This window comes from Chrysochloris asiatica, unplaced genomic scaffold, assembly GCF_000296735.1.
Source record: "Chrysochloris asiatica unplaced genomic scaffold, ChrAsi1.0 scaffold00406, whole genome shotgun sequence".
NCBI lineage: Eukaryota > Metazoa > Chordata > Mammalia > Afrosoricida > Chrysochloridae > Chrysochloris > Chrysochloris asiatica.
The window spans coordinates 869,243-880,348 of record NW_006408924.1 but is presented as its reverse complement, the minus strand read 5'-3'; the positions used below and the strand labels follow the sequence as shown (position 1 = coordinate 880,348).

Genomic DNA, 11,106 nt, shown 5'->3' with positions numbered 1-11,106 from the left:
TATTCCATCAATTCCTGCTACCTCGTTCTTTGCCAATTACTTCAGTGTACCTTGGACTCCCACCTTCAGTATCATTGGCTCTTGATCGTATGCTATCTCTTGAAATTGTTGAACATCAACTATTTCCTTTTGGTACAGTGACTCTCTATGTATTCCTTCCATCTTCTTTTGATGCTTTTTGCATCATTCAGTAATTTACCTAGAGAATACTTCAATAACAAAAGTTGAGGCTTGAATTTTTTTCTTCTGTTCCTCCAGCTTGAGAAATGCTGAGCGTGTTCATCCTTTTTGGTTTTATGACTCCAGATGTTTGCACATTTTTTTTTGTTTGTAATATTTGGCTTTGTCTTCTCAAGCTGACCTTTGAAATTTTCTGTTCAGCTCTTGTACCTCCTCATTTATTCGATTTGCTTCAGCATTTCTACACTGGTGTCTCTTCCAGCATCCATTTTGATCTTTGCCTTCTTTCTCGTCTTCTTAATGACGTGTTGCTTTCTTCATGTATGATGTTCTTGATGTCATCCCACAACTTTCTGGTCTCTGTGTTTAATATGCCAAATCTGTTCTTCAAATGATCTCTAAATTCAGGTGGGATGTATTCAAGGTCATATTTTGGTTCTCATGGACTTATTTTCATTTTCTTCAGCTTCAGTTTGAATTTATATATGAGCAATAATGGTCTGTTCCACAATCTGCCCCTGGCCTTGTTTTGACTAATGATATAGAGCTTTTCCATTGTCTCTTTCCACAGATGTAGTCAATTTGATTTCTATGTATTCCATCTGGTGAGGTCCATGTTTATAATCGTGTCTTATGCTATCTATAGAAGGTATTTGAAATGAATAAATCATTGATTTTGCGGAATTCTATCATGCTATCTCTAGCATTATTTCTATCACCAAGTTCATATTTTCCAACAACTGATCCTTCCTCTTTGCTCCTTCTAATTTTTGTTAAGTACTTTTGAGTCGATTCTGACTCAGAGCAACCCTGTATAGGAGTCATGCTGTGACGCAGTGTGTTAATGCACTGGACTGCAAATTTCATTTTAACTGCAAGATCAATGGATCAAGCTCACGAGCCGCTCCTCGGAAACTCTATACAGGGTTGTTATGGGTCAGAACCAATTCAACAGCACTTAACAACAACATAAGGTTTCAGAAGATTGGCTGGTGAGTGTGACCTGCCGACCTTGCAGACAGATTATCTATTGGTATTGTGATTAGTTAATATCACAAAGTGTCACTTAATTTTATCAGTAAAATGAATGTGTACTATGTAAGGAATAAATGAGATGCCGTTTACAAGGGCCCTCAAAACGTTTGTGTAGAAAATTCCATTTTATTTTCATTCCATGTTTCCACAAACTTTTTGAAGTCCGTTTGTATAAAGCATTTAGTACCTGGCCTGGTACATGGTATGCACTCAGCAAATGTTTAAAAGATTAATAATATAAGAAGGAAGGAGACAACCATTTTCATTTCTTCTACTCTTATACAAAGTTCTATCCTATTATACAAATGTCCAAAGATGGTTATGTAAAATAAACATTAGGTTATATAGATCACAAAAAATATAGCAAATTAAGCAATGTGTGTGTGTAGTACATTATTTAATAAATTGGAATGGATTTAATGTATATTGTTTCTACTTTTTTTCTTGTAATAACCCATGTAATAATATAAAACATAATAAAGTTGACTTTTTCCCTTCATAATCTCAACTTTCAGGGCCCCTTTTGCACATGGGCCCTTCCAAGGCCCTTAGGAAGCGAGGGTGCTAGAAGTGGTTATTTGCTTTGGTAAAATTTAGAAAAATAAAATATTCTGACCACAACTGAAGATCATTGCATTGTTTTGTACCTGTTAATTGAAATGCTACAGAACATTCAAAACATTTTTAAATATTGTCACTTCTTTGTAGACAGTTGCATTTGGTTATAGCACTTTTGATTGTATTTGTTTTAGATCTTATTCCAACTCATTCTTACTTTATAAGTATGTATATGTGTGTGTGTTTGTTTGTTGATCTCTTTTTACTATCAGTATAATCTTGTGACTCAGACCTGGCAATCGGACTGATAAAGACATACTTCTAAACCTTCATGATGCCCATGTATTGTGACACCAGGTGGCTCACTTAATCCCCCTGGGCCTCTTTCCTATCAAATGGCAATCAAAAGAATAGTACTCACTTCATATGTTTGTTGGTATGATTAAGTGATATGAAGTGTTGACTGGAAAGCTTATACAATAGCAAATATTCATCATTTTTCACTTCTTAAATTTATAACTACTTAAATCAGAATTTATGATGTACTCTACTTTTAGGTTAACATTCAGCAAATACATTGAAAATAAACAATTATTCATTGTTGTAAGTTATTCTTAAGAAAATTAACTTTTTAAATTTAAAATATAACATCACTTTGAAATACAAAATGAAAAAGACAAGTGTTTCTTCATAAAACTAATTTATGACATTTAGAATTATAGGATTAAATGATCAACATATAAACAATAAAAAAATTCTCCAACTATAATGCTTATTCTGTTAAATGCTTGCTGTAAAATTATCTTTGTTTTCGCAATTACTGGCGATTTGGCATTTATGTGCCTCCCACATAATAAACAGACGAAAAAAACACATTTGGTTGCTTGAACTTACGACATTTTGATTTGAAAAATAAAATATGTTATCATAGAAACATTTTCATTTTTCTGTTAGTAAGACTTATAACTAAATATTTTTGAAGGTTTTACTTCTATAAAAGCACTTCCTTGGTAGTTGTTGATCTATATATTTTTGCTAAATCCAAATTATTTTGAGTAGTAGGAAATATACGAAGCCGTTGTTGTTGTTGTTGTTATTAGGTGCCATCGAGTCAGTATCGACTCATAGCGACCCTATGCACAACAGAACAAAACACTGCTCGATCCTGGGCCAACCTCACAATTGTTGCCATGCATGAGCCCATTGATGCTGCCACCTGGCCAATCCATGTCATTGGGGTCTTCCTCTTTTTCTCTGACCCTCCACCTTACCAAACATGATATCCTTCTCCAGCAACTGGTCCTTCCTGACAATATGTCTAAAATGGGAGAGACAAAGTTTGGCCATCTTGGCCTCCAAGGAGCACTCTGGCTGCACTTCTTCCAACACAGATCTGTTGGTTCTTTTGGCAGCCCATGGCACTTTCACTATTCTCCTCCAACACCATAGCTCAAAAGCATCAATTCTTCTATAGAACACATTAATGAATGATAGCTATAGGTTTAAAGTATTTGACTAATGAGAGCTAACGATAATATGACGGTAAGTGGTGGGGGAAGTAAATGGGGGTGTGTTTCAGTGCTGTGCTCATAAATTAGCCATTATGGCCAGAATGGTATCTTCATGTGTGATCTCAAGACAGTTAATAAGATACAGCAGCTCAACAAGTATACTATGACTGTTCAGTCCTGTAGAGTCATTCTTTCCTCAGAATTGAAGTTTTGAGGAAGCCTTGAATGTCATCAATACACATAAAAATGTTAGCCGATAACTCCTTTTCCTTTGAGAATGCATACTGATAGTATGGTGAACAGAATTGAAAATGCCTTGAAGACAATAGGAAGTGCCACCCAGCAGACTGAAAATCTAAAATTTACTTTATGGACAAGGTTGGAATGCTATGATGAATGTTTAACTGTGTACAGAGGTCCCGCTTGTAACTCCCAAGATGATTATGATGAGGAAAGAAAAGCAAACCTTTCAGCAGTTGTTGCCAATCAATGAGATTTGGGAAAGATGTTTCCAGAGAACTTGGCCCAACATGAAGACACACATGAGCTGTGTTATAATTCTTCATGTGCACTCATAGAACAAGGGCAGCTGAACCAGGCAATGCAGTTCCTACAAAAAGCTGAAGATCTTTGTTGCCATTAACTATCAGAAGATTGATGGGATAAGGGAAATGCAGGCAGAACTGCCCATAATTCATGGTCAGAAGGTGGAGATTCTGTAGCTTCAGGGTCTTATAGAGGAGGCTTTGGAACTTCACATTCACATAATGAAACTAAAACCAACAGATGTGGAATTGCAAGTTGTAATTGAAAAAACATCTATATCATTAACAAGGACCAAAATGGCTTTGACTCCAAGAAGGTGAAATTAACCAATGCAGAAGGAATATAGTTTAAGCTTTTCAAGAAACAACTACAAACAAGTTAGAGATTTAACAAAGCTTTACCTACTGTGTACTTAAACCAGACAAAATAATGCTGCAAAATATTTTCTAGTTTACCTTTCCAAATTCCTGAGCATCTCCTCCGTGTGTTATTTCAAGCTGTCCAGTTGTGATGTGAAAAAAAGAAAAAAAAAAAGAGAATTTTCAAATCAGCTTCAAGAAAATGCATCTGAAATTAAGCTGACCATAGCACAACTTAAAATGTTCTGAGGTAGTATTCCCAAAACATGTTTATTGTTGAGAACCTTAGAAGAGTTAAAACACAAACAAGACATGGTGTCTGCATTAGTAACCATATATAGCTGAGAAGGGAAGATATTGATAGTGCCGTTGAGGTGTTCACACAAGTGAATAGCCAGTGGAATCGAATCATCTGCTGCATTTTTTTTTTTTTTTTTTAGTAAGAAATGTTACAAACTTAAAACTCAAATGCCTTCAGAAGAAGAAAGCAATTAGCAACCTAGAACAGCTAGGGAAGCAAAATACGAGAAAGACAGTCAGACCCTGTCACAGCATATTTCTACTTACTCACTTGTAGATCCTGGGAAAGCAAATGTACTTAGTACATGCTTGCCCTTTTCAGGTAGAATGTCTCTAAAAGTAGATGTAGATATACTTGAAAATTCTCCTAGTCCTATGTACATTTGGAAGAATGATAGAAATGTTCCTGAAGAATAGTCAACCAAAGGAGCAAATCCAAGGGGATTTGGAAAAGAAGAAGAAAAAAACAAGGACTCTGCTTAAAAATCATGACCCTTAAGTTACCCCAAATCAAGAAAGATGATTATCAATGGGAGAATTTTTCACTGCAGAGGAAGAAAGAAGTGTAAAAAGCAGGATCCGATTGTAAAAGGAACCAAGGGAATAACTACAAGAACTTCATCCGAACTGGATGCCAGGAAAACTGTGTGTTTTCCTCCCACCTGCCCAAGACCTTGCAGTGTAGTAATAATATCTGTCTCTACAAGTAATATCCACCCACATCAGATCCTACAGGGGGTCCACCAACCAATAAGAAAAAGCAACAGAAAAGGAATGGTGGAAAAGGTGGCTAGTGATTACCGTGTTCTTATTACAGGTTGTGTTTAGACTAGTGTCAGTTACACCAAGCATATAACAAAGGTAACACAGCAAATAGCCTAGAACTGCACTCTCCTTGTCCAGCACAATTTCATAAAACACTTTTCTTGTGCATCAAATAAGAAAACCATTAAACTTGAAGCCTAGTCAGACTTGGATTTGTTGTAGCATCAAACTTTGCCCAGATTATGAGGATTCGAAATAATAGGGTATTTACCCACCTCAATATCTGTTGCATCCTATCTCTTTGTGTACTGAGATTGTCTTCTTTTAGTTCCACAAAGAAGGCATTCTATCTACGGTTTTTCCAGGATTTACTTTTTCAGCTAGAGTTTGAAGATACTTGTTCCAGTCAAATTACACTTAAATTACATTTTAGGAGACAAAATGCAATTTTCAGATCATTTAAAATATCTGTTTAGGAATATCATGTGATAAAAAGGGACCTTATTAATACATTGGTGGTCTTCACTTCATTAACTAACTGGCCACATGAAAACTAAAATAAATATTTTTAATATTATATCATGTGATATAGGAATATGAGATACATTTCATTTTATTTATATGAGTATCAGTAAAGTATTACTACAAAATCACGGAAAGCTTTATTAAACAAACATATCAAAATGTCAAGCTAGTATTTCTCAGCATATACTGTGTCTAGATCTATACACTTCTGAAGGCAGTGTTCCCATTTCTCTAACTCTTCCCTGAAGAATTCTGCACTCTGATTTACACCACATCAAAACAGCATACTCAAGGGACTCAATAATGTTCCTCTTAAATACGCTTTGAGTTTGGGGAATAAAAAGAAGCCTTAAGAGGCAAGATCAGTGTTTTAGGGTGGATATACAAGATTTCCCATCAAAATTCTAATATGACAGCCTTGGTTACCATTGAAAAATATTGTAGTGGGGGCAAAAAATTCCTCAGCAAAAATTTTCTAGAGTTTTTCTTACCAATGCAGTTTTCAATGTTTTTTTTTTTTAAATTCTTCATAATAAGCCCCCATGATCTTCCTGTGTGTCTTAAAATCTATCAGGATTGCTCCTTGGAATACCTAAAACACAATCACTGTAACCTCCACCTGACCTCTCTGCCTTTAATTAAGCAAGTAATATTTTGTTAAGGATATTTTAAAAATCAAGACAAACATACATTGACAGAACTACCAGAGGTCCAAGCCGATTCAGAAGAGGACATGAAACTAGGGATATCACTGCTGACATCAGATGGATTTTAGGTGAAAGCAGAGAATACTAGAAAGATGTTTGCCTGTGATTTATTGACTATGCAAAGGCTTTCAAATTATGTGCATCATGACAAGCTATGGATAATATTTCAGAAAATGAGTATTCTGGAGCACTTAATTGTGCTCATGAGGAACCTGTACATAACCAAGATTATGAGCACATAACCTAAGATGCTGCACTATATGAAGAAAAAATAGCATCAGGATTGTAGGAAGACTCATTAATAACCTGTGATGTGCAGATTATACAATCTTGCTTGCTGTATGCAAAGAGAACTTAAAATATTTACTGATGAAGATCAAACTGCCTTTGTTATGGGTTGCGTCTCAATGTAAAGACAACAAAAATCCTCATCACTGGAGCAATAAATAACATTATGATCAATGGACAAAAGACTGAAGTTGTCAAAGACTTCATTTTGCTTGGATCAACCATCAACACTCATAGAAGCAGCAATCAATAAATCCAACAACACCTCTTTAAAGCATTGAAGAGCAAAGATGTCAGCTTGAGGACTAAGCTGTGCCTAACCCAAGCAATGGTATTTTCAGTAACCTCATATGTATGTGAAAATTGGACAGTAAATAAAGAAGACCATATAAGAATTGATGCATTTGAGTTATGGTGTTAGAGGAGAATATTAAATGTGTCATGGACTGCCAAAAGAACAAACCAGTCTGTGTTGGAAGAAGTACTTCCAGAATGCTCCTTGGAAGCCAGGATGGCCAGACTTCATTTCTCATACTTCGGACATATTACTAGGAGGGACCAGTACCTGGAGAAGGATGTAATGCTTGGTAAAGTATAGGTTCAGAGAAAAAGAAGAAGAATTCCTCAACAAGACAGATTGGTACAGTGCTAGCAACAATGGACTCAAATGTAGTAATGATTGTGATTGGTGCTGGACTGTGAAGTGTTTCTTTATGTTGTACAAAGGGTCGCTAAGAGTTGGTACTGACTTGATGGCACATAACATAACATGTGTACAAATATCATCTTCAGGTTATGGTGATAATATGCTAATTTAGCACCATTAAAGAGCTCAAGGAATATCAATGCTGCAAGATGTTGACATTCAGACACAGTGTTCTGAAATCATATTGTTTTGTACAGACTCAATCAGTAATATTAATAGTCCGTGTGAAGTTCTGGTGTGACACTGTGGGTTAATGCACTGGACTGCAAGGTCAGTCTGAGTTGCAAGGCTGGTGGTTCAATCTCATTAGCCACTCCTTTGAATACCCTATACAGGGTTGCTATACTCATAGCATAAACCGATTCTATAGCACTTAACAACAACAACATCAAGCATATAGAGTGCTGGTGTGGCAGTGTGGGTTAATGTGCTGGACTGCAAAGTTGGTTTGAACTGAAAAGTCAATGATTCAAGCTCACCAGTGGCTCCTTGTAAACCCCTACAGGGTCAATATGGGTCTAAACCTACTCAATGGTGCTTAAGAACATCAGCAATCAAGAATATAGGAGTCCTGGTGTGATGCTGTGGGTTAATTTGATGGACTGCAAGGTCTTTGTACTTCAAGGCTGGGGCTTCAAGCTCACCAGTGCTCGGAAACTCTGTACAGGGTTGCTGAGTTGTAATTGACTAGATGGCACTTAACAACAATAACAATAGCAACAAGCATATGGAGTTCTGGTGTGGTGCTGGGGAATAAAGCACTGGACCACAAGGTTAATTTGAACCACAAGATAGGTGGTTCAAACTCACCAGCCACTCCTGGAAACTATACAAGGGCGCTATGAGTCAGAACCGACTCAATGGCAGTTAACAATAACAACAATCAAGCTTATGGAGTTTTGGTGTAGTGCTATAGGGTAAATACTGGACCGCAAGGTCAGTTCAAACCCACCAGCTGCTCCTTGCAAACACTGTGTAGGATCACTATGAATTGGAACCAACTTGATGGCACTTAACAATAACAACAATCAGGTGTATGGATAAGGAAAATTGGAGAAAAATGAATGCATTTGAATTGTGATATTGGTGACATATATTGAAAGTACCAAGAACCAACCGCCAGAAGCAAAAAAATCTGTTTTGGAAGAAGTACAACCAGAGTGTTCCTTAGATGTGAGGATTGTGAGACTTTGTCTAACATACTTTGGACATGCTCTCAGGAGGGACCAGTCCCTGGAGAAGGACATCATGCTTGGTAAAGTATAGGGTAATCAAGAGGGACTAACACATTGGCTGCAACAGTGGTCACAATCATAACAATTGTGAGGGTGGCACAGGACCAGGAAGTATTTTGTTTTGTTGTGCACAGGGTCACTATGAGTTGGAACCAACTCAATGGCACCTAACAACAACAAGAACATCAAAAACATGAGCACTGTCTTCCTATGCTTAGAGGAAATCAATAGAGTGTTCAGTATTGAGACCAAACTAAACTGCTTGTCCCTAATAGTTATGGGCATGACCAATCATTAACATTTGCAAAGTAATGAAGTATTTTATAATATCTTGGTGTAAATGTTGTGCTTCTCTTTCCTTATTTTATTTACAAAGCACTTTCTCATTGACCTGCAAGACAGACATATTGGGATGCTCACCTTGTATTAATTTTATGTTGTCCAAGAGATCATTTAATTTGGATTTGTGAGTATTTCCTTGTGATCATATAACTCTAGCTCTGCGAGTTAGGCATTGGACTGCTAACTGCAAGACTGGCAATTCAAACCCACCAGCTGCTCCATGGGAGAAAAATGAGGCTGTCTGTTCCAGTAAAGATGTACAGACTTGAAAACCCTATATAGGGAGACTATTTGTCAGAATTGACTCAATAGCAGATGAGTTTGGGTTTTGGGGGGTTGGGGTTGTTAATAAAGAGCTGCTGTGTTTACCTCTGAACATATCTAGTAAAATGCCTTTAAAGAGTTTTTAGAAAGACTTTCTTTTGCTTTAGGAGAGAGGGGTTAAGAAATGTGTTACTGCCTTTCTGCTTAGCATAATCAGAATTTATAGTGGCATCTAAAGAAGAAATGCTCTTGAAATACTACAGAAAACAATTGGTAGGAGTGACATGTTTATTCCTTTTGAATATATATCCCATAATTCAGAAGGACTGTATGATTATTAATAAACTAGTACATCTGTTGTTGTTAACTGCCGTTGAGTCGATTTCGACCCATAGCAACCCTGTGTAGCAATGTTTCCATTGGTCTAGTTCCCCTTCTCCTCATGGCCTCTTCACCTTGTATTTTGGGTAAGTGTTGGCCGTTTGGGATAAGGAGGCACATTGCTCATGCATGATGCTGTTTATTTTATAAGTTAATTTATTATCTGGTCATTTTGGGTAATGATGCAAAATGTCAGTGAAGTGTGTGTTTGTTCTTTTCTGTTCTGTATTGTAAGGACATTTTATAGACTCCTCTACTAGATTAGCAACATTTCATGAGTGTTTTCCAAAGATCTATAACATTGTTATTGTTAAATATGGTCAAGTAGGTTCCAACTCATGGCAACACTGTATAGCTCTTCCCCCCCCCCAAAAAAAAAAAATTCTGTGGTAAAAGATAATTTATGTTGTTGTTGCTAAGAATCTTGGGGAAAATGAATCATCATTGAAAATTTAACCCAAGGTTCAGTAGAGTTTTAAAAAATGGCAGGGAGGCCACGTCTGACTTCTGGTTTCTTAAGGGGGGAGGGAATCAAATTCAGAATCAATCCAAGGCCGATTTAGAGGAAGCAGAGATCAGCCATGCCTCCACCCTACAACCTCCTTTACCTTTTCTGACACACCAACAGTCCTTCCCACAGCATCCTAGTACTCTGCTTAATTCAGTAATCCATTGCAATGGTCACACAGAACTCAGACAATACTCACGATTATAGATTTTATTAGGGAAATGAACAGACTATAATTCAGGATCAGAAATAACACAGGATGCAGTTCTCCAGTCAAGAACATCTCCTCTCTGCTGTACTGAAGGCATGCCTCATTCTTGTCTTTGACCTCTCAGCCATGTGACCCCCTCAGCCTTTGCCCTGCTCAGCCAAGTTTTGCAAAGCTACGTTAGCCAATCTGTAAATGATCAAAGGGATGTGTTCTGCAAGCCAGCCTCCTGCTCATAGTCGCTCAGCTTTATTGTATAAGTTGGGAAGCCAGAAGCTGCTCTGTCTCTCTATGCTACTGTCTCTGCCACCTGCCACCAGGCAAGGATCTCAAGTTCTGTTAATGGTTCTTCTTTCTTGATGGTCCTGGGATCACCTGTTCCTGCTCCTGAGGTGACTTCTTTTAAGTGCAGTAGGATGGAAAAACTAATCATTCCCAGTGTTAGAGTCCTGTACACTCTATTTGCATGCTCTGTGGGTTGATGCACTGGACTGCAAAGTTGGTTTGAACCACAAGGTTGATAGTTCAAGTTCACCAGCTGCTCCTCAGAAATCCTATATAAGGTCGCTATAGGTGAGAACCAACTCAACAACACTTACAAACAACAAACACAACCCAGTCATTTGGTATGAGTTAAGATGACTTTGGATAGAAAGAAAAGCCTCATCAAGTAAATTCATAGGGTACA

The 11,106-nt window shown here is 37.2% G+C and overlaps 1 pseudogene; it reads left to right on the top strand.

Annotated features, from left to right (window-relative positions):
- Window positions 1-5,283, top strand: part of LOC102839193 — a 50,257-nt pseudogene extending 44,974 nt beyond the window's left edge.
- Window positions 5,284-11,106: the final 5,823 nt, after the last annotated feature.